We start from the raw sequence: 26,196 nt of genomic DNA on the forward strand, positions 1-26,196 counted from the left end.
TCTTGCACTTGCAAAACCAATGGACTAACTCTCTTGAAATGGAATGCAATCATCTTCCTATCCTATTCCTTTCCTCAAGTTTTGCACTCAAAAAATAGATTTGCACCTTGAGAGATTTGATCCCTCTCGGTACTTGATAGATCCATAGTTAAGATGGATCTATGCCGGTTTCTAGTGGTTGTGAGGAATGATTGGGATCCTCTTAGGTTGGTTTAATTCCCGTAAGTGACATGATGAGATTTGATGTAATGGCTTCAAACCTTTTTGTTTTTTTTTTATTTTTTCGGTCAAAAAGTCTGCATTATATCATAAGGGGAAACTTGAGTACAAAATTCTTCTCCCATGGCATTGTCCTAATATGCCAGCCAGGCTTTGGCACTTGAGAGCCAGGGAGGAGCTGATTACAATCACCATTTACATTTATTTCTGTTAGGCCTGAAGGCCATACCATACTAACATCAAAACTGAAATACATAACCAAGAAAAGACATCTCTCAAGGAGGCTGGTTTGGTGGAAAAGCAGGGGTGGAACAAAGATGGCAACCCATTCATGCATATGGAAGTCAATGTGCTCGACTTACGCCTCTAGGAAGCGGAGATGCTCATTGGTGCGGCGGTGGCGACGACGCATACTTTCCAGATTGTCCAAGATTTCAGTTTGAACATTCTGCACATCATTGATGTAGCCCACTAGCTCATTTTGGTCCTCATTGCACTGGTGCCTCATAATGTCGATATTTAGTTGTATATGTTGTAGTTGATTAGTGATTGAGTCCAGGGTGGTCGTAGAAACAATTCGTCTTGGTGAGCAGGCCGACGAACTGTTCACTGCTGCTACAGAGTCCCGAATTGTATCTAAAGAGGAATGGTTGTCAGAATTATTAGCTTGATGACCTTCAGGGCAAGGAGCCCCTCCCCCATGCCGCGGACGACCCCTCTGACGGGGCATACTATCAAAACGAAAGATGACAAACCTGAACCGTGTGCATGGGCCCGAACCCCTGAGACTGCTCGCTGAACCTGCAAAGGGCACTCAAAGGAAAGAAAAACCAAATAGGAATAGGTAGGGGAGAGGGAAAACCGATACCAGAAATTACCACCACGAACCCAAGGATGCAGGCTATCAAGCGCCTGCTGTCTTTTATGCTACCTCCCAACCTCTGCACACAGACCTTGCTCCAGAGGAGAGCAGTAAGAGTTGCTCGAAACTTTGACCTAGGGAGCAGCCAAAGACCAAGAGACCGAGCACCAGAACATCAACACCCCTGGAGTTATTTTGAGGTTGCCCCTCTCCCAATTCCTGACAGAAAGAGAGCCATGACTAAGCCATTCCTCTCGCCAAGACAAGAAACCAGAGAAGAGGAGGCAAGCACTTCAATCGCAGAGCTTATACTCGGTTGTCAGCAACGTACCAAGATCCCATGGGCCGACCAAGAGAGGATGTATGCGGCAGGCCAACTCAAACCATTCCTCCTCCCTCTCACCAACCTAGAGCTATGCATACTGTTGGGCGCTCCAGATCTCGACCCTCTAATACACAATACGCCAAACCTTCATCGCCCACTACAACTTACTGTGTGGAACCTCAAGGGATACATGGTTTATAATACCGACGCCCACGAACGGAGAGTCTGCATATCAGGCATTGACACCTGTGCCTACCACCATAATCAAATTTAAACATTTGGCCTTGAGTGTGTGGATGTCAGGCGTGCATCGTACACCAACCTATCCGCTCGTTTATCCATTGATCCATCACCCCCATCGGGGAGGCTTCAAACCTTTTTGTTGAAAATGAACATGTATTTATATATTTTGATGAAATAAACCTGTAGTTATATATTTTATTATGCAAGAGTAGTAAATGGTAGAAAACTAGAAAATTTGATTTTGTGCTACCTAGTTGGATTTCTTTTATGGTAATCTTTAGAGTAGTATTCATGAATTGCGATTACTTGTTATAGGAATCCTAATGTTTATTTATTATTTTTTCAAAAAATAATATTTGTATTAAAAGTAAGTTACAACCTAGGGTGGAAGGTGGGGTTGGGATCATCCAAGATCTTGGAGGAACCGATTTTCATGGGGTCTAGGAAGGACATTTAATAACATTGCGGAGGCATATTCACTGTGGTTAATACTTTTCTTAACCAAGAGTGAAAATATTCAATCCCTAATTTTTATTGGATACTTGTTGTCATAATCAAAGTATTAAACGACAAAGCCTTCACAATTGTCAATCATATTTTCTTTTTGATTTGAAGGGTCACTCACATGTCTCCCCAATATGCAAACATCTCATTCTTTCATGTTAAAAGGGAGTTGAATTCAGAAGTTAATCATTTGTCTAAAATTGCATCCAACCTTGAACTTGGGACCCCAATAAAAAATAGGGTTGCAGGCACACTCCAAATTCTTTAGATATGGTTTCAAACATTAACCCAAGCCAGAGGCACGAGCGGCTCATTATTCTAGAAAATAACTAGTTGCATCATGTGAATAAGGCTAGGATGTGGGAAATCCATTCCCCTTTCTCACTTCAAGCAGCTCCGCTCATGGTTAATCTATGTGTTGGATGGAATTCCCATAAGCTTTTTGGAATTATGGATGCTTTCTTTTGTATATGGGTCTGTTTAGATTTGGTAGAGCTATATGCATGGTGGTGTATCATTGCAAGATATAAAAGAAGTGGCCACTTGTTGGTTTATGGGTTGTGTCTCCTTCATTCAAGCTCACGTAAGTAAGGCCCATTCAGAGGATTTTTGGAAATCAACTACTTAGATCCCCTTTCCACTTCTGCTCCTTTTCATGGATTTAATTTGTTTCATCCCATATATACAATTATGTGATTCTAGCCTTGGGTGAGAGGAACTCTAGTTTGAATCCAAGTATTGTTTAGTTTCAATTTGCAAATTGCTCCCACAATTTTCTCTATTATGGGTGGTGTTCATTAGACAAGGTAGAGATGGATATGGCATGTTAATTTTCTTACCCCTAACAATCAAGTATTAATTTTGAGCAAAATTATATCTGATGAATAAAAACACAACTAGGATATTAAAGACATTAAATAAAATTAAAACAATTTTACCAATATCAATCACATATATGACACACATATTCTACCCAAGCACATTTCTTCATTAAACTTCTAATCTTATTTGAGCTCCTATCCTAGGATAACAACGTTATTGGAAAATTCAAAGTGGTAGCTTATTAAATCAATTTTCTTTAACCTTAATAATTGCTTGTGAACTTAGTTAGTCTTTTTGTGTTCTTTATTTAGATCTTTTCATCAAACAAATATCAAGACCATAAACATCAACAATAGAGGACACAAAATTAGGTTCTCAACCATGGCAAAACTCCTCCAAAGGGAACCCATAAAACTCTTATCTTCTTATAGAATCTAATTCAAATGAGACAACAAAGACCCAAACCCTAGACCAAGTCCTTCTCCAAGTACCAAGTCATTCCTTTCATGGAGTCCTTCCTTGATCCAACACTAACCAACTTCATACTGCAACTTCGACCTCCCAGCTTCAAGACTGCTTCTTTGACCTGCAACTTCAGCCCTGTAAGAGTTGCAAAAACCCTAATCCAACTTCCTCTTGAGAGCTTCCTTGAGAAAGACAATTCCTTCCAAGGACAATGAGGTCAAGACAAAGTATTCTTCCTTCCAGCAACAAGATATTGTACTTCGTCCTACTACAACTCGGTCTTGCAATTTCGTCTCCTCTTAGATGTTGTTGAAACCCTAATCTTTCACATGTGTGAGAGAGATTGAGCCCAAAAATAAGATTTTCGTACTTCCTTTAATATTCTAGACCTTTACTTTCTTCTTCTTCTACTTCCCAACTATAGATCTAACCTCCTTCTTGAGATCGAACTTGTGGGTGAGTGGATTTAAATTAGGTCAAACTTCTCCTTTATATAGCCTTTCCAAGGGGGACAAATTCCCTCCTTTAGGCCAACTTGAAGCTATCAGGGCTGAAGTATAATTTTGGAGTTTCCATGACTTTCTAGACTCAAAATAAATTCTTTTTCTAATTACATTATGCCTGGTAGGGTCTTATAAACATGATGTTGACTCCTTTGACTCATGACAATAAATCCTAATACCTAACAAACACCAGAAGCACGAAGAACATGCTTTTACCTAGAAGGCCATAAAAAATGAGCATGAAACCCATGCTTTAAAAAAATAAATTTTTATTTTCTTCTTTTATTTGTTATATAGGATAAATATTGAAATGAATACAACAATTATGAAGACCAAAACGAGTTACATTTTCAACACTCCCTCGTAACTGGGGAGGTATTCATAATTGTACAATCAATACAACATCATTATCAAACTGAAGGATTCTCTTAAAAAAAGTCAGATTGATAAGCCAACTGTAAGCATCAACAATATAACCAACATTGTGAGTAAGGCTTATCTTGACAAGCTCAACTTTATTTGAGAGAATTATGTTGGGAGGATTTACGTGTGATACCACACTACCTCTGTAAGGTACATACCCCATCAGGATGTTCACAAGGTACGTCCTTTTAAGAATATTCTTATCTTAGATCTCTAATCCTGAGTCCTAAAAGAATATCAGTCCTCTTTGACAACTCTTTTCTTAGATTCCTGCCCTATCCTCAAAGAGTGTTAGTATTAGGTTCGTATTGGTAGGGGGTTAAATAATGTGATTTTTAGATGTATTTTCCAATACATAGTCAGATTAAGGGTATTGTTTAGTATGCTTCAAATGCACACGATATGTTAGACGTTCATTGAGTGAAGCCCCCATGTGGGTTGCACTGTGTGGTCAACACGCAAGGGCCGCGTGAGGGGGTTAGTGGAAGAAAAGAGCCGATGAAAGAAGAGGACATGGTATTATCACACAAAGAAGAGGACATGGTATTATCACACAATAACACAGAGAGAGCACTATGAATTATGGAAATGAGCAGCAAAATGTTGGGGAACAAGTGTGGGATGTATGGAGAAGGAAATCATAGAACTAGTTGGGGGTTGCGGGTGTTTGTATACAGGTCTAGGCATACATGGGTTTTCCAATAAATTTGCGGCAATGAATGACAACACTGGGACAACATTTGCATTATAGTGGTGAAGCATGGGACAATGGGTTCAAAAGTGTTAATTTTTCTTAGGGCTATGTTATTCTTTGCTTTAGATATTTTCATTTCATTATATACACATTGAATTCAGCCCACAACATCATAACATTAATCATTAACATATGCAATTATATAGAAAGAACAATATCATCATCGATGTAGCATAACATAAAGGAATAATAGAAGAAAATAATTCCAACATAGAGACACTAGAATTGGTTGGAGAATAGGGAAAAACCCCACAAGGGGGAAAACCCTTTCAAATCCTTCTTCTTATTAGATTGTAATAAAATGTTCAGCAAAGAGAGAATAAAATGATTCATACCTTCAACTACAAAACTTATACAACAAAATCAACCAAACAATATCTCGAAGATGAACCCAACAATAGTACTAATCCAAATCACTATTTACCAGCCTGTGGTCAACTGTCATCAACTATTCGAATATGCAATCAACTGTCAAAATCAAACTGGAGGTTCTAGCCGCAGAGAGAGAGATATGTGTGTGCAATTAAAACTTCTCGATTGCATGCATAGGCTTGCATGCATGCGGTTGTAACCAAAATCTTGTATGATAACCCTATAATTGAGGACCAAAAGCTCTAATCACACGTGCAAGTTTTAGAACCTGCAATTTCAGAGTTAAACGAACCAACTTCTATGAATTGACCTCATACTTGTGCGAGCCAAAACAAAGAAAGAAGAATGATTGATAATCTCCAAATGAGGGTCACTTGACTTGTATTTATAGCCATCCAAGGGTGTCCAAATTATTCTTTTGGGTCGACTTGTCCTTTTGTGCTCATGTTGGTTTTCATATAAAAATATATATTTTTCATTAATCAAATGAAATTATTTGAAGGGCTAGGAGGGGTCTTTCTTAATGAGTAAAACTATCCAAAGGAAGGAGTTTGTCCTTGAGCTACCAAATTAACGCTCCCTTTGAGCTACGGAGAAATGATCGACTTCAGCATATGTCTCACATAAGTATATCATCATCATCAAATGTTGTCTTTGTTTATCTCTGCTCATATATGCTTACCTATGCTTGTCTCTGTATCTAGTCTCATATTATGAACACTAATCTAAAATAAGAAGAATTTGATATTAGAGGGGAGTTCAAGCTACCACCCTCTATCTATCGAGGATCACATCTCAACTCATAATCCAATGAAAACAAGGAAGGTCTTATGCGACATTCTCACCTCAAGTCATCTCATAGGGGAGCACACGTCTTCCACCCTATGTCAAGTAATAGATGAGATGCAATATCTCATCCATCCTATTGCTTCTTGATCTTCCCAATAATGAACCTCAAGAGTCATGTGGTAGAAAACCTTGCATCATAAGCTTAGGTGAGATACCCGACTTACCAAAGGTAAGGATCACACACCCCCAATCCCTCTTAACTCGTTGGCTAGACGAGGTGTTAAAATCCCAACAAGCCCAACTTGTGGGTATGATGCAAACTGGGGTATACTCTACTCTACCAAGATAGGGAAGCAACATCTTCCACCCCGTGGGTTACAAATTGGGACGATACCCTATTCTATAAAGATCCCTCAGCCCCAGGAGCCCTACATCTCAATTCCTCACCTTGGGAGCTCAGACAGGGGGAAGATATGGATCAATGTCCTTTATTAGTCTTTCTCTCTGTAGATCAAAAACATATCAACATGCTCATATCTAATACTTTCTTAAAAAACTCACTGAAGAGTTCATTCATACTTCCTCATACATTACCAAGAGAAACAATCCTTTGATTTCCTGTTCATATAAGACATTACATCAAATATTATATTATAATAAATACATGCCACACAAGAATACCTTATTCATCCTCTCTCTCATGGAGAAAGCAATCACAATCCTAAGCTTGTCTCATACAACAACATTGTCTCAACACACAAACATATATTAGTCCCAACAACATACGAGATTTTCTTCCAGTCGGACCCCACTCTTTATTGTCACAATGTATGACTGTCATATTCATAACCTACTCAAACTACTCTCCAAAGAATTTCCTTAACCAAACCACCTCACAACTAGTTATGCTAGCAACAATGTACTCAACCTTGACCGTGCTTAAAGCTACATAATTCTATTTCCCGCTCATAAAAAATGTCATGGCAGATCCCAAGCTAAATTAGCACCCATATGTTCTCTTTCTATCAATAATTATTTCCAACCTAATCAACATTAGTGTATTTGTGCAGTCATGCATCCCTGGAAGTATATTTCAGACCAAGATTGATCATCCCATGTAAATATCTCAAAAATGTGCATGGTGGAAACCCAATGTGTATGAAGTGACTCAATCAGGAATTGACCTAAGTTGTTATCCACAACAAATATGTCTAGATGTGTGTTACAAGGAACATAAATGCATTAATCAACTGTGAGTTGCCAATTCAAGTTTAGCCATATCTCTACATAAAGTTTTTAAATTCAGGTCCATTAGGGTTGTTGTAACTTATTCAGGTCTCACGGGGAGCATATCTCGTTTATGAGTTTGTTCTTTATTCTATAACCTCCTCAAAACCTAACAAATCTATATTTTGAGATAGATCCAGATATTGACTCACATGACTATCAAAAAAGGATTTTGGATCCGGAGCCATAAATATGTTTACAATTTTTTTTAATGAAAACTCCATATGGGAAATCAATTCTTTTTTTGGTGCAGGTCTCTGAAAGGCTTAATATTCTGAAGAAAAATATCCTACATACATTGGGGTATTCGATATTGCATCAAAGCCTGATATGCGGAGGTAAATTGATGCAAGATGAACTGAAACTCCACCCCATCATATACCATCATTTTAAATTGATGACTCCATGGAGGATATTTTGGATCGAACAAGAAAAAGGGTGCAGGGGGTGTTACTGGATCAAGTCTTACCAAAGGACCAACATCGAATCAAGGAGCTTCGTCTTTCAAAGATATTCTAAATGGAAAACCAGATGCCTCCCCAAATCTAGACAATCACACAATATCCCAAACCACTATATAGTGGAACAATTGAATCACGTTCCAAAATTCACTGTAGATCTACTAGAAACAAATGATCTTCTCACAACATATGAAGCTCAATATGTTATATGTAGGTTCAACAATTTTTTTCCGAAGCCAATGGATCTTTTTCACTGGATCTTCACAAATTGGTCTATAAACTGTGAGATCCACCTCTGTTCTAAAGACTTCTTCATAGTTAAGTTTTCTTCGTCAGAAGAATGAGATTATATTCTGCAAGAAAGCCCATGGTTATAGGGATCTACAAGAATTTTTGTTACTCCCTGGTTCCTAGATTTTGACACAAATATAATAGTAGTATCAAGAATGCCAGTTTGGGTTAGACTACATAATCTCCCACTAGATTTCTGGCATCATAATGTACTATAAGGCATTGGGAATCTGTTAGGGCAATACATAAAGACAACCACATAAAGAGTTGAAGAACGAATCTACACCTTCGCCATAATTTGTGTGGATGTGGATCTCAACAAAGGATTGCCAGATCACATCCTCCTGACTCACAATAAGCAGTGCTGGACACAGTTTCTAGATTTTGAAAACATGACTTTCAGATGCTGAATATGTAGAAAAACAAGACATCTACAAAATTCATGTCCAGAGGTCAAAAAAGAGCCACGAAGGAAGAATAAATCAAGGAAACAACATAAAGGATGGAAATTTTCTTAGCATCTACCCAAAGATGAAGTGGATGAAGAAGAAATGGATCCCCTTACCAATGAAGAAATCCAAAATCCACAAGAAAATGTAGAAAAGAAGGAAACAAATCATGAAGTATCAACAAATCGAGGTCCCACAGTGTAGAAGGAAGGGAGATCAAAGTATAAGGAACTGGGAGGATACAAATGTCAACATGTTTCAAATAGCTCAGACTCAGATAAGGAAGTTCCAAAAATGGATGAGGGGAACCAACTAGCTCTTGTAACAACCACTCCATCTCAAGGAGAGTGGTGGAAAGTAGAAAATAAGAAATGGAGGAAAGGGTAACTTGTTTCTCTATGGTTTAAATGTATTGGCTCTGTGATCACCAATCTTGACTGGCTTGAAGAATGCTTTAAAAGAATCTACAACATGTAATTTTTTTTTCATTAATAAAATTACGATTTTTCCTGGAGATTTTCTTTTAATGATATTTAAAATTACAAATATACTAATTGATAAGAAATACTGGTTCACCCCCCTCTCATTATTTCAAACAAGGTGTAGAGAGATTCCATGGTGGAGGAGTATGCATGCATCATGAAGAGTGATGTTTGGGAAGTGGTGCAGAGGCTAGAGGGAAAATATATAGTAGGATCTCACTGGGTCTACAAGATCAAGCATGGAGGTGATGGGAGTATCAAGAAGTACAAGGAAAGATTCATGACCAAGGATTTCTTGTAGATAGAGAGAGTTGACTATGACGAGACCTTTTCTCTAATTCCAGGTATTCATCTATTAGGGTTGTTTCAACTATTACAACACAGATGGGATGGAATATCCACCAGATGGATGTGAAGACTACCTTCCTCAATGGGGTTTTTAAGGAAGAGATTTACATTGAGCATCCAAAGGGATTTGAGACATGCAGTTGAGAGACACACATTTTTAGACTCAAGAGAGCCTTGTATGGGCTTGTTTTAGTTGCTACGACACCGCCCAAAATATTTTCCCAACACCAAATTTTTGGGTCCCCCTTCTTTTTTTTTAGGTCCCAAGAGTTATGCTTATGATTTCGAGCCGGTGAAGTATTACATTGACATGATTGCCATCAAAATTTATTGATGCCTATGCTTTTGTGATGACATTTGATCCTAGTATATTTCAATTTTAGGGTATGATGCACTAAGAGTCTTATGTATCCTCAAGCCTTTATTTTCTACCATATGCATTGTAACGGAGCGAAGACTTCTTATGTTAACGACCATGACATCACTCAAACTGCATTAAGGTTTATGAAGCCATTATCTTTCCCATGCATCTTTAAAACCCTAGATTATCATGACTAAAGATCCAACCTTGCTTCGAATTAATATTCACCCTCTAGGATGCATTTTCATAACACTCTTGGCATCTGCTTTACACTATGGCATCGTCAAGGGAAGAATCATGTTGCACACCTGTCCTGCACCATCCCTGTCAATTAGAGTTAATGACATTTACATCTTTCAAAATGGTTCTAACATTGTTTCTCCATAAACGTTCACGTAGGTTGCATGAATTAGGAACTAAGAAGTTATCAAAATTATGCAGATGCACACCTTTTGTATGTCAAATGTTTGCAATTCCACAATTGGACTAGAAGACTTATCATTATTAGAAGAAACTTTAATAATGCTACTAGCACTAGCTTACCCATGTTTCTTAATGTTACATTTGGAAGACCTTATATTCTCCATGTTGGAAGCAAGAGTCTACTTGGCTTCATACTTGAGCTTATTTTAACTATGGGGAAACCATATACAATTTATATCGATTATCATAAGAGTTCTTCTCACTGGTTGAAAGGGAAATGTTTTATTTTATGTAAAGTTATAGGTGTTATGTGGCCTTTCATTCGGTTGCAATATAGCTGTGGAGTCATATACGTTGATGTCATGTCACATTCTCAAAGAGGTTGTTAGTGGAAGTTGCAATCGCTTAGACTTGGAGATGAACTTTTGGACTTGGTAGTCATGGGGTGTGGTCCAACTAGATTTTAACTAGTAGCAGAATCAACTAAACATGGCCTAGTTGTGGGTCTTTTTGGGCCTGATATTCCATTTACTAATAATTATGGTGTGTGGGAGGATGAATTTGAAGCTCTTGGTCTTGAAAATTATTTAGAGAAAAGTTTGAAAATATACAATTGTGTATTTAAAAGGAACCAACCCCCCTTAACTGGATGATCCTATGGTCATGTGAGTCGAAATATCCTTCGTGAAGAAAAGTTAAAAAACATTTGGTTGTTTTCAGGTGTGTTGAAGACATAGTGCTATTTCTCAATTCTACATTTGGGAAGTTTACTGAAGCAAACGACGGTCATAATGTTCTCTTTTGTGAAAATGGAGTGGTAGTTCCTTGTAGGGTTGTTACTGTTGCATCAGGGGCAACGTCTAGAAGTTTTTTGCAATATGAGGTAGATGGTCCACCAGTGGATTTGCAAACCACATATGGAACGAAGGTAAAAGTTGAAAGCTCTGCTTACGACCTTGAAATAATGCTTTTCATAGGATTACCAAGACTACATGAACTAAAATAACAAAAATCTAATTTGAAGTCCAACATCTCTTTATGCCATACCATAATCATCCACATGTATTTTTTTTGAGGAAACAGGTTTAGCTTCACGCCTTGCAATGTCATTTGAACCATTGGAGAAGAGACTAATTACATGCCTAAAAATGTTGAGAGTACAAATTTCACATTTATATAAGGAGGAATGGTCTTAAATTCCTTTTGGTGGATCATTGCTAAACACAAGACAAAGCATTTTGGGCCTTGAAGCTGCAACATGCGTGATTCTCCCATTCACTGGATTTTCTGTTGACTTCTCTTTTTCAGAGGCTCCATCATATGCAACAACTATTGCAAGTTGTCTGAAGGACGAAAATGGTGATGGAGCTATAATGCCATATCATCCAAGCACAAAAAATGCAGCGTTGAGAGCATGGGAAAGTCTTTGGCCTCAAGGGAAAAATCGGCAATGGGTACTCTTTCTTTTTGGGCTTGAATTGATTTTGCAGTTGAATATTGATGGGACCAGAATGTTCTTTGAAAAAAAATCCAGCTACCTGAGTGGATGTGGAAATGATTCATTGGGGCAAGGATTTCTTTAATTGATCTTATGTAGTTTGCATTGGTCATGTTTATCATGGCTCCAAATTACATGCGTTAATTTTTAATAAAAAATTTGATATCAAATCCAAGAAGAGAAAAATTGATGCAGACGTATGCGACCTAATTGGTGAATTATAAATGTGACCTGCATTCTTTCTTGGAGAATTATGCTCTTTAAGTTGCGTGCTGAAATGGTAGTGATCTTCCATTAATATCTTCATCGGTGACTTGCCATCTCCACATGTCCCAATTCTCAAGTGTGGCTTGGCCTTACCAATAAAAATTGTAGCCTCCCTATTAAGGTGCATGCCATAGATTCATTGTGCAAATTCTAAGCGCAAACTCCCTTGCAACTGGAAAATGCGACCTTTCCTTACCAATAAAATTTGCAACCTCTCTGCCCAAGCAATATAATGAGTACGCAAATGGTATTGACAATATTCCAATTTGTAACACTTGCCTTCCCCAATAGTCAATATTATTGTGCCAAGTGTCCATCACGCACGTTTTTCTTTAACTAGGAAGGTCAGATTCAAGCATGAAGTGCTACACAATAGTCACATTAAGAAAGGGAAACTATTAGGGTCTACATTTCAGTGAGACCAGACTAGCATTTACATCGACTAGTGTAAATAAAAGGGAACTATTTTCTTGAGATCTCAACACACAACACAAGTATCAAAACATAACCGTGGATGTGAAATTTGATATAAATTTGAACGTCTTAACAACAACTGCTCTTGATCAACCCGTTCCACATGAAAAGACTATTTTCGTCAAAATACCAGATCAAAAGTCTTAAGGTGGACTTGTAATACTTTCGTGATCACGTGGGATTGAGCTCAAGCATTAGTCTGGAACCTACTACCATTGGTAAGGTCTCTGATGCACTTGGTAATGATGAAACTTCAGTTGGTGATGATATGGAATTTGACAACACATCAAGCACATTTTCATTGTAGACATTGGTGTTTCAAAGGATGAGTACATTGCAATTGTGATCTTAGCTAATTAGAGGTTAGAGGGACACTATGAAGGCCTCCTATCCACATATAGTGAATCTTATTTCAAATATTGCAGCTGTGGTTGAATTCACCCACAATTTTTTGACTAATGAGAACACTTATACAATTGAGAGTTCTCATGCTAATGATCATCTTACCATAATGAAATCAAGACTTGAAAATCATTGGAAACTTGGCACACTTATCCAACACGAGTGGAGTCCTAATCACTAGTAACAATTTATGGAGAATTCGACACTAAGGCTCTTGATAAGAGTGCCAAAATTGGTTTTTCATTAGCATTAAAGCCTTGAGATGATCTAAATGAAAAGCAACGAAAGTGGTTGCTAGAGAAAATGAAATCTATGAACTTGAGCGAATTTAAACAAGTCACACTTCTGATATGCATTAAAACTAGAAATTGAAGATGCACTTGATCTTAAACCCATTCAAGGCACAAGTCACATCCTTAGTTGGTAGTGACGTTTTTCTTTTTGTGAATTGCATTGCAACCGTGAGATGTGACCAAGTTGAGGACACAAATCGCTTTCACAACCCCCTCCTTCCCATGCAACCTAATGATGTGACTTGTTCTAATGAAACTCAAGAAGACTCCTATCACAGGTCGCGATTAAAGTTATTAGTGGCACCGTCATTGAAAAGTGTGACCTGTGGAGTGTGGTTTGCGGTTAATAAAGGTCTATGTCTAGTGGTGGAGGGCGCCTTTCAGATGGTGAGATTCAAAAGAAGTTGAAATGGATTAATGTTACCTTACCATAATTGATAAGGATCCTGCCCTGTAATTGATAATTCACATTTCAAATTGACAACGATACTGTTATCTCAATATGTGATTGGATATGTGACTCTCTAGTGCGATTATTCTGAAGTCATAAGTCGCGCAATTAGTTATTAACAATACTATATTTTTAAATTGCAACTAGTCATGTGAAAAGAAACTGCACCCAGACTTGATCTTCCCTCCAACAAGTATTATCACAGAGCATATTGATTTGAAGAGTTTTGATCCATCATTAGCAGATGATCCTCAAGACCCTTTAAAACATAATCACTCCAAAGTGTGTTCTAGTATGAATTCTTTGGTTCTCACAACTACAAATAGACTTCAAGATATTGGAGCAATTATTATGTGCACACAACATTCAAGATCACAATATTCATGAGCAACTCAACTTCTTACAAAAATATTAAAGTGATCAACTGCTCTGGCTAGACATAGACATGGGGAATTATCCCACAAAATTAGTGGAAATGTGAAAGAAATTGTGAAGAATTTTATGGTTTGTTGTCTCAGAGATAAGCTCGAGAAATTAATGATGAATACAATTAGTTTCAAAGTTATACTATTCATTTGCCCATTTTATCCTTATTAAGTGAAGATGCGGCCGTTGAACATGGTGAAAAGGTAAAATATATGGTAGGTTACATAAGTAAAGGGAAATCAAAGTAAGATAAGATAAATGAATCCCATATGAAAGATCACAAGATGGGACACTAGTAAGCTATTATTTAGATAAAATAGTCATCACCTATTATCTTATAAAGATGAAACAATTGCTTGAGCTCATATTGCATTTCATCATTATGATTTGCTTGATGTGCATCAACTCTAGAGGGAATCAACCATATTATACCCAATTACTGTTCCAAAACTTCCAAGATAGCCAACAAAGAATTTTCCACCCAAGTTCAGGAAAATATGTGTATACTGAGGATGAAAGAAATGAGGATCATAAAACCCATAATGCATTTGGATAACAACTAGAAACAAAAAGTTGCATTGTCCAGTAGATGAATCGAAAGGAAAGCAAAAGAAAAGGAAAAGGCCAAAGGGACACCAGAGAAATATGACAATCAACATTGGCTATGACCCTCTTTTAAAACACGGTTGGGAAGCTTAGAGTGATGCTGCACATGCCATGTTACGATGTGGAAATAAACTATATATGAGTCCAAATTATTATCTTTATTTCAATCAATTTGTCATGTTTCTAACTTTATTCTTTGAATTCAAATCACATGGAAATATTTGTAACCATTATAATTTGCTTGTAGGTAGAAGAGAGGAAATAAGAGTGTTGGCCTAGGTGAAGGAAGCTAGGGTTTCCTATCGAGGCTAGATAACTAGGGTTTCAACAAACAAGAAAATTGGCTCCATGTAGTTGCCTAAGGCACTGTGTAAACATCTAACATGGCAAATGAACATTGCCACCTTGTTCATTAGCTTGTGTAAATCTACATATCATCACAACATATGTGCAACAAGCATTCTAGGGTTTTGAGAAACCTCAACATTCTCCTCATAATTCATCTATTGCCATAATGTAAATATTTCTCATCATAATATCAATAGCTATGTTGAGATTGATTTGAGCATGTAATAATCATTAGAGATGAAAGATCTATGAGGAAACTCAAGGGTCATGAGGGTAGATGAAAGGTCACAATAGGTGAACACTCACTTCATTTCTATAATTATACACTCATACCTAATTTGTAAGGGACTTTAGCACTTGAGCTAGGACTAGCATTAGATGTTGATCTGTGCTTGAAAAGCTAAAAGCATCTGACTCTTGGACTCTTGTAGCGTGAGTGGTGGTGAGATTAGGGTTTTTACATTGGATAATGATATGAGCAACTCATGTTCCACTATTGGGATTTGATGGATTGCAGGATATGTGCTTGCATTTTCAGTAACATTAATAAGAAGTAATTTGCTGTCATTATGGATTCTCATGCATCTTTGTGATGGTTTATTGGCTTTCTTGTATTTCTGTCATGTTTGTATGTGTGCTTTCATGTGGGAATATGTTAATGAACTCATTCTTAACTTATAGCTTTCATGCTGGCTTTGAATCTATGCTTAATTATTCCATGCCATGCCAATAAGCTATTGTGATCTGATTTGCAATTAACCTATGAGCACGAGAAATGTGTCTCAGATCAGTGAAGGAAGAGGTGAGGGTTTCAAAATATCACAATGATACAAGATAATAGAAGAAATCAAGTGAGGGCTGATCTCTTACAACCCCAACACAATCATATCATTCACAAATGCACATAATAGAGAGGTTTTGCGCCCTAACGTGTGCGCAATTTATCTAATATGTGTAGGGATTTTGAATTTCTAGTGCATAGGTTTACCGAATGGATGATCCTGCGTTGATCCACCACTAATAGAGCAAGTAGCAAAGCAAGCAGCAGAGACACAAGCGGTTGACTTTGTTGATCTTATTGATCCACCAGTAGAAGATCCAATTCGAGAGTCCAAAGCATCCCTTCCAGATCGAGTATCCCCGCCTAACTTTCTTTCCGGGTGGGAGGATAGCCCCCCCCCCCCCCCATAATAATAGTGAAATTAAGGGCTAGCTAGGCCATCCTGAACTTCTATTTTGTTTGGATGGTCCGGTTAGAGAGAAAGCATGCTCGCTGATTGAACCGAAAGGAGGAGTCCAGCCCGAGATTGTTTATCCAGCCCTATCTAGATAGAACTCCCTTACTGCGGTCGGAGATGTGATTTTCTGGATAAGTCTAAAAGTGATCGGAGCTACCGAGGGTAAGGGGTCGATTCATCTTGGAGGATTGATCAATGGTTCTTGTGATAAAAGGGAGTTCCTCCATTGTCCTAATTCTCATAAAAAAATCCTTTGTTGATGAAGAATAATAAAAGACACACAATTTTGCATGTTTTCCCGAGAGTTGGGGTTTCCTGGCTATATCTTATGTTCTATGTGTTGATGTATTTGTCTTCTAATTTATTTTTATGTTGTACATATTAAGTTAGAAAACTCAGTGTATTTGTGATTTAGATTTCTAGCATATTAATTATTTATATTTCCAAATTTTTATGCTTTAAAATTGCATATCACTTTACTAGATTTTAAGGAAATCTAACATCAACATCACCACTTAACATTCTATATACAAACCATTATTATATTAATTTAAATAACATATAATACACAAAATATCAATTTCTTAACAATTTACTATTAGATATTAAAAATTATTCATCATCATTACACATTCATAAACTGTAAAATTAATTACAAAAAATAATATATTTAAATAAATTGGAAAACATCCTTTAAGCCACATTAAAGAGTGATGAAATTGTTGTTAATAGAGTTTTATGTAAGTAATATACTTACTGTGATGAAATTGTTGTTAATGGAGTTTTATATAAGTAATATCCTTACTATAAATTTGAGGAGGATGACTGAGATGTTGAAATAGTATTTTGATCTTTTAATTTACTTATTATTAAAATTTGGAAAAATAATAATTTATAATAATTATATTATATAGAGATAAATTTAAGAAAAAGAGATTTAAAGTGACCTTTAGCAAAGAACTTCCATAGTGATTATGAAGTTTCATGGATATGGTTGATTATATATACAAATTTATCCTTTTATACCTTACACTTTCTCTTCATGGAAAAAAAAAGTTTACACTTTCACACTTAATTGGTTGAATGGTAAATCTAATTTTGTAGTGTGTACTCAGATATTAGTAGTCACATCACAAAATTTGTTGACGTTGCTATATACTTGTTAAATAACCCAAACAAGTAACTCTATAACTTTATCCCATAAAACAAGGAATTTAAGAACATAAAACAGAGGATAAGACACCACCAAAAATAATTCAAAAGATGACATATATAAACATTCAAGTTTGAAATGGATATTTCGAAACATGCCACGAGTAGTCACTTCAAATAATTGTTGCATTCTATTATTAAACACGCCTTCAAGTAATTGTTTCATTCTATTATAAAACATTTTGAAGTGTACTTTTTATTGTCAAAGTGTATTTTTAATTTTCAAGTTCTTATGTGGGGTTGAGATCATCTTTTTAAAAGTTAAGTTACTATTTATACAAATAAGTTATCGTTTGATACAAATGATGAAGTTGGAAATGTTGATTTAAATTTTTAAATAGGATAAATTAACAGAATTAAATTAAAATTAAATGATATAGTTGTAAAAAAAAATATCATTATTTAAAATAATCTTTACAATGATAAATATAAGCTTGGTTGCAATATAAGTATTACGAAATAGCCTAATATAATAAAGTTTTTATTTAAATTATCTAAAAAATTAAAAAATAAATTATTTACATTAATAAAATAAAATAAAATAACATGTGCATAAATTAAATAAATATCGTGGAAAAAATGTATATAAATTAAAGAGAGAAAAATGTGTATAAATTGAAGAAACATAGTGATGGTGATAAATAACACATAAATATAATATTATTAGACAAATTTTAGGAGGAAAAAAACTTACTTTAAAAAACTCTCAATAGTTACAATGCATTATAATGTTTTTTTCAACAAAAGTAATTATAAACCATTCTAGATCTATATGAATTCTAGATATACCTAGAGTCTAGAGAAATCAAATTATGTAATTTCACTTAGAGAAAATGTTTTAATAAAAAATTATAATTATTTTTTATTGTTATTGTTATTTTTATTTTTTGTAATTTGAGTGAGTCAAAATGTTTACATAATATTAGAGAAATCAAATTATGTAATTTCACTTAGAGAAAATGTTTTAATAAAAAATTATAATTATTTTTTATTGTTATTGTTATTTTTATTTTTTTGTAATTTGAGTGAGTCAAAATGTTTACATAATATAATAGGAAAGGACAGTTCCACACTTTGGTGAAGAGCGCCTCTCAACCTAATAAAAAAGTTTGAATATTTCTTTATGACATAACAATATGTTAAAACTCTTACACAATTTTTTCAACATAATAAAAAAGTTTGAATAATTCTTCATGACATAACAATATGTTAAAACTCTTACACTATTTTTCTCTAATACCATCTTAAGTACCTATCTAACATGAGCGGTTTTTAGAGTGCAAAATACTATGTGTTATTTTTCATTGTTTAAATTGAATTTTTGAATGCTAAATAGACTATATATACTAAATAAAAATTTATTTTTTTATCACATAAATTAATTAACATAGATCTTCAAATAGTTTATTTAAATCTTCTGTTAAAATCTTTTTGAAAAATATAAGATTTAAATTTTTATCACATAAATTAATTAACATAGATCTTCAAACAGTTTTTTAAATCTTTTACTGAAATCTTTTTGAAGAGTATAAGATTTAAATCTCTAATTCACATAACAACAACTTTCTCCAATTTTAATAATTACCCAAAAAAAACAAAAAACAAAAAAATAGAGTAAAGAAACCATTGAGCCTAGAGTATGCCCTAAAACTCTGCTCATGACCCAAGACCCCAAACATCTGAAAAAAGTGAAATCCTGCTCCAAGAATGAAATCCGGCACCATAAATTTGAGAATTTGCTTCTCATCATTATATCTTCATAAAATGTAAAATTAATTATGAAAAATAATATATTTAAGTAAAATTCCCCTGAAGCTATTATCATTAAATTTGGAAAACATCCTTGAAGGCACATTAAAAAGTGATGAAATGGTTGTTAATAAAGTTTTATGTAACTAATATCCTTAGTATCATTATGAGTAGGATGATTGAAATATTGAAATGTATTTTGATTTTTTAATTTATATATTTATTAAAATATGAAGAAAATAATTTATAATAATTATATAATTATATAATTATATATATATATATATATATATATATATATATATATATATATATATATTTTCTTCAGGAAAGAAAAAGCATAATATATTATATAAGGAGTATAATGATCGGAATACATTGGCAGACAGGAAGCTGCAAAAGAGCTGGATAATGGACAAAAAATCCGTGACAAAAAATCCTGATAAAGAGGAAAGAGATCCCCGAAAAACATAACACTGATGATCGTTCATAAAGACAATCAATCTTTGTAGAAGGGGCCTCATAAACGAAATTTTGCAAATACATACAGTTGAGAACTTAGATCCTCCTTGGGGGATACAACAAAATACTAAGAAGGCAATTGATCTAAATAGAAATGGGAACAACAAGGTCAAAATAGACAAAAAAACATACCTGACACCAGCAAGATGAATTAAGCTTTAGGAAAAGAGAATTCTGTGATAGGGATCACTTGCTTGTCTGAAATTACCTTCATGTGCCAAATACCTGGAGCTGAAAGCAGACCATCCTTTGATAAACTGTTAGCCTGCTTGTTCTGTAACCTATAAATGTGCTGAATGGAACATCCTATCATCCTGTCCCAAAGAAACACAATCCTGTTCATCCAGCCTGCCAGTTGAGGATTGCTAATATGGATATTTCCCAGGACAAAATCAACCATTAATTTGGAGTCCCCAAAAATTGAGATGGACTGAATATTAAAGAAGAGACAGAAAGAGAGAAGCCCAGCTAGAGCCATCGCCTCCGCTTTGCATCCAGATCCTTTTCCACCATTCCACGAAATAAGAAATTGAGAATTTTCATCCATGATGATATGGATTCCGCAGCCACAGGAGTTGTTTTGAGCCGCTCCATCAAAGAACGCTCTCGGGTAACAGTTATGAAAAAGATCATCCAAGTTGGGGGCCAATCTTTTTTCCTTGGGAGGCTTCTCAGGTAAGGAATCAAATATAAAAGATATGCTTGGATGATTCCCTAGAAAGGCTCTTTACTTTCCTTAAAAATTTTGTTATTTCTCCATCTCCATATGCACCAAAGGGTGATGATAAAAAGTTGCCTCCAGGAATTCTTTTGCCTGCTCCACCAAACAAAAGCTTCTTGTATGGACGAGTGAGAAGCATGAGGGAGACCATATAAAATTTCCAAAGAATGCCAAATCTGCAGCAATTTCTGACAGAAAAAAAACATATGACAATTTGTTTCATCCTCAATTATAATAATTATATTATATAGAGATAAATTTAAAAAGAAGAGATTTAAAGTCACCTTTACCAAAAAACTTCCACAGTGATTATGAAGTTTCATGAGAATCGCTGACTATATATACAATTTATCCTTTTATATGTTACACTTTCACTTAATTGGGTGAATCGTAAATCTAAATTTGTAGCAAGTGTGTACTTAGCTATTTAGTAATCACATCACAAAATTTGTTACATTAAGTTAATAATCCAAACATGTAACTTTATAACTTTATCCAATAAAACATAGGAATTTAAGAACATAAAACAAAGAGAGTACACTCACATTCAATGAGACAACCAAAATAATTCAAAAAGTGGGATATTTCGAAACATGCCACGAGTGGTGCAAGTCAAATAATTGTTGCATTCCATTATAAAACATTTTGAAGTGTACTTTTAATTGTCAAGTGCATTTTGAAGTGTATTTTTATATGGTTTTGAGATCATCCTTTAAAAAGTTAAGTTAAGTTATCATTTGATACCTATAATGAAGTTAGATCATGTCCTAATGACCAACCATATTTGTTCGTTGGTTAAAAATGTTGATTTAAATTTTCAAATATCATAAATTTAAAAGAATTAAATTAAAGTTAAATTAGAATAGACTGATATTTTAGTGGTAGCTTTTAAGTGGAAGACTGATAAATCAGAATAGACTTCTAAGGCATTTATACTTGGGAGTTGCCATTTACGCAGGGACTTCAATGAAGTTTGCAACAATAGTGCAGTTACTAGGCCTTGCTGAGTCTCTTCTCTATTTTTTCCACTTACTCTGATTTACACGAACCCATACATGAACCCCATACATGAACCTACTAACACATTTCACGCACTGTTGACCTTCTCAACGGCTCCTTTGCCTTTACACGGTTTGGCGTCCCTTCTGTGCATTGGCGAATATCTTTGGAACTTTGGGCGAACTTCAGTCAGAGTAACTTAAATAGATACTACCTCAACAACTCATTTTTAATACACAAGTATTCAGATGCAGAATAGTGATAACACTCTTTTATATTAATTCAGAAATGGATTACAAAAAGATTACAACCTGTTCAATCATGAGATAGACTGTGTTCGCGTTTACCAGACTTGAGCTACTTAGCTAGGAGATAGCTTACTGGAGGCTACCTGGCGAGATCATAGACTTAGTCTTTGAACACTAATACTAACACTCATAAAGACAGACTCTCTAAAGATCTGGCCACTTTAGGTTCTCACCTGTGCCGAACACACAGATGCGCAGACTTCTCAGATCACCTAAGACTTTGAGATTTCTTCGTGATGCAAGCAGATCAGACAGAAGTCCGCAGTTGCAGAGCAGGAAAAACTCTCGACTCTAAAACACTAAAACTTAAAACACTCAAAACTCCGAATGCCCCGAATGAGCCTTACTCCCTTTCTTATATAGAAAAAGGAGGGGACAAACATCCGACCATCGAGTCAAAAAACTTGGTACTAAAGGAATCTGTCAGATCATGAGATGTGGCTCAAAGTGCACCAAAAGACAGAGAAGTGCCCTGTGTCTCATTACTGAAGATTATTACAAATCTACGAAGAATAAAACTTTACAAAGTGGAAGCTTTTTGAATAGGAAAAGCCCACGGGAAAATCTGGTCACAAATTGTCCTTGTGACTCGACGACAAATTTACATTGTGGAGAATTTTATGGAAAAGTCCACGGGAACCAAATTTTTTTAAAAGACTGTAATTTAGGGAAACTGAAATTTTTTATACAAATTCTCATCCCAATCCTTGGTAAAAATCCTTCTTACAATCATGGGATTATTTAATATAATTTGATACTTAATTTTTGTGAGAATAAGCCATTGGTGATGTCTATTCATATATTTTTTTAATACCTCGTTATCTCGGAGAGGATATCGATCTGGGAGAGAGAACATGTCTTTGACGGTTTCATAAGGAGAATGGAAGCATTCAGGAATATTGTGTTCAAAACGTGTATCGCAACCTATTCTGACATATGATTCATGGTGAACAGGATCTATACCTGTTCTGTTCATACCATAATCAGTCCACCAATCTCGTATCCAATCACTTTGTTGGTTTTGCTGCATGATTCCTGTGGTCCAAAACTTTATTTTGGTGTAGTGGGTTTCCTCTTTGCTGTCTTTATTCAATATGTCCCACCATAATCTTTTGTAGATGCCGAAATCATAGAATGTGTCCGGAAAAATGAGGCTGGGGTCCTTTCTAGGCCATAGTGCAACATTATGTGTTGTAAAAGGAAAAGAAGTGTTCCTCATTCGATTTATTGAAAAATATCTTTCATAGAACCCACTTCTGCTTCCCCCATGTGACCATATCATGGTTCGATCATGGAAGTCATGTAGAAGAGCATCTTGTGCCTGTCTTGCAACATCCATACTTTTGGAATAAACCATATCGTGGATCCACTTGCTCCCTTTTGGATACACTCTTCTTTTAGGTACTAGATGTAATATATCAGTGTGTGCTTGAAGATTGGTATCTAATACTTTCATATTTCTTAATTGCCAGGTGGGCTTCCAACTTTGTTTGTATTCTGACCAACTAAGATTATTTGGATTTGTTCTAAGTACTTCTTTTTGTTGGCTTTGATCCCATTCTGTTACTATTACCATCACATGTTTAAGAGGCTGAATAAATTCTCTACTGAGAAAATCTGGCAGATGATTTTCTTTCCCTTTAATATGCTCCACTTCAAAATCAAATTTGGCGAACAAGGCCTGCCACCGAGCAAACTTAGCTTCTCCCGACTTTCTAATATCTTTGGTTAAGAATTTCTTCATAGCCGAGGCATCAGTCCTTAGCAAGACTTTTTTATTTACAAGATTTATCTCATGAATGTGACAACAATAGGATTTGTTGCTAAATTGACTCCATTTAATCTCGATGAGGAGTTATTGCATCCTATATTTGTTGTGAGTGAATTTATGATTCAGTTTCTACTCCCAACTATAAAATGTAAGCCCATAGAGGCAAATGCGTAATGAGGGATGTGAGGTGAGTGGGAGAGTAGATGAGAAACTCTGTTGTTGTAATCTTCTAGTTGATGAATGAGATTGTCGATGCCTCTGTTTGGTGGACATAGCCTAGATTGGTTGGGTGAACCACATTAAAATCGCTATGTCTTCATGTTTGTTTATGCTGTGTGTGATTATTTAGTTTCCGTTGTGATTTTTGCTCCAACAATTGGTATCAGAGCTTACGTTGTTGAGCTGGTACGTGCATTGAGTCTGCTGCCTATGACAGAGAGGCTGAGAGGCCAGGTCTGCTGCGTGTGACAGAGAAGCTGGCGGTGACTCTGGATCAGCGTAAATACACAGTGCCGTGGGCTGTATCTCTGATTGTTGTGTCGTTCACTACGTCTGAAGGCTGCGTGCGGTGGGATGGTCGTAAATCCAAGAGCTGTTTGGGCTACGTTTAGACTGGTGATCGTTTTTTAAATGAAACTGGTGGTCGTGGACTGTGAGACCGTGGACCGGTTTTCTGTGTTTAAGCTGGTTAAGGTTGTGTTAAGGTAGCATTGAATAGTGCGGTGGACTGTGAGCCTGGCAGCGTTGAATGGTGGTGAAATGCCATTTAAAACAAAAATCGGTTTGCACCTTTTTTTTTAAGAACCATTTAAAAATCGATTTGTGTTCTAAATTTCGATATACATTGTATTTATTATATATCGTTTTGAAGTCGTTTAAGATTCGATTATATTGAAATTCATTGTATATCGATATTGTATATCAATTTGATTTGTAATGTGCCATTAAAAGGGCCAGGCAGAATATCCAAACCAGCCGAAATAACATTTCAAGTATCCTAAAAATTACTTGTTTTTGATAAGTGCTGTGAAGATTTCCTTCTGCTGGGTAAGAAGACAAATTAAGCTATGTCAAAAACACAAAGTGCTCGATTTGAGATCGAGAAGTTCAATGGGAAAAACAACTTCGAGATCTGGAAAGTTAAGATGTATGATCTACTCGTGCAACAAGGCGTGGCGAAGGCGCTATTGGGAAAAGCCAAACAACCATACACCATGACAAATAACAAATGGAGTGACATGGATGAAAGAGCACTAAGCGGAATTCGATTGTGTTTGGCGGATGATGTTTTGTTTAACATCGTGTCAAAGAAAACTACTGTTGGTTTGTGGACAAAGCTTGAAAAGCTGTACATGACACAATCCTTAACCAATAGGATTCTTCTGAAGCGATAGTTGTACAATTTGCGCATGAAGGAAGGTACATCTATTACTGATCATTTGAATACTTTTAATACTCTCTTGGTGCAGTTAGAAAGTATAGAAGTAAAATTTGAATCAGAAGATAAAGCTGTAACTTTATTATGCTCGTTGCCCAAGTCATGGGATCATTTTGTTACTTCTATAAGTCTTAGTTCATCAAAAACCCTTGAGTTTGATGATGTTGTTGGAGCTTTATTATCTGAAGAAACAAGGAAAAGGTCAAATTTAGAAACCTCTACATCAGAAGCAATGATGGTCAGAGGTTGTTCTAAAGGAATACGCTTCAGTAAGCATGACAACTCGCGGTCAAAATCGAAAGGGAAGAAGAGTAAGGTAAAGTGTTGGTTTTGTGGCAAGTCAGGACATTTGAAGAAGGACTGTTGGAAGAGACAACAAACATCCAAAGTAGACTCTTCGACATAAAAGAAAGAAGCAAACACGAAAGATATAGGTTCTGCATCCGTTTTAGGTATGAGTGATGAAGTGTTATCAGTGAGTTTGTCTAATCATGATCAACATTGGTTGTTAGATTCTAGTGCGTCAAATCACATGTGCATTCATAGAGAGTGGTTTAAAACTTATAAATCAATCAATGATGGAGTAGTTTACATGGGAAATGATGTCACATGTAATATTGTGGGAATTGGAAGCATCCAGATTAAAATGTTTGATGGGACAAATAAAATATTAACTGATGTAAGACACGTGCCTGAACTCAGAAAAAATCTCATTTCACTAGGAGTACTAGACACAAATGGATATAAAACCTTTATTCAAGGTGGAGTAATGAAAGTTTATAAAGGAATTTTACTAGTAATGAAAGCAAAGAAGGTTGGAAATCTTTTTCAGTTAGAAGGAAGAACAGAGTCAGATCATGCTTCTATAGTATCTGAAAACGACAATAATTCTACTCATCTATGGCATCAAAGGTTGGGCCATATGAGCGAAAGAGGATTAAAAATTTTATCTGATCGTAAGTTACTTCCTAGTTTAAAATGTTCTAAGTTAGATTTCTGCAAACATTGTATATTTGGGAAACAAAGCAGGCAGAAGTTTAAAACTAGAAAACATACTAGTAAGGGAATCCTTGAGTATATCCATTCTGAT

The 26,196-nt window shown here is 35.6% G+C and overlaps 2 pseudogenes; both read left to right on the forward strand.

Annotated features, from left to right (window-relative positions):
- Window positions 1-1,113: 1,113 nt before the first annotated feature.
- Window positions 1,114-12,091, forward strand: LOC149155481 (lycopene epsilon cyclase, chloroplastic-like; annotated as a pseudogene).
- A 289-nt stretch (window positions 12,092-12,380) lies between these two features.
- LOC149155482 (mitochondrial outer membrane protein porin of 36 kDa pseudogene) lies at window positions 12,381-13,285 on the forward strand (annotated as a pseudogene).
- The last annotated feature ends 12,911 nt before the right edge of the window (window positions 13,286-26,196 follow it).

The sequence above is a fragment of the Pinus tabuliformis genome, chromosome 9 (genome assembly GCF_031772625.1).
Source record: "Pinus tabuliformis cultivar Carrire ecotype Pingquan chromosome 9, CPIR1, whole genome shotgun sequence".
Classification (NCBI taxonomy): domain Eukaryota; kingdom Viridiplantae; phylum Streptophyta; class Pinopsida; order Pinales; family Pinaceae; genus Pinus; species Pinus tabuliformis.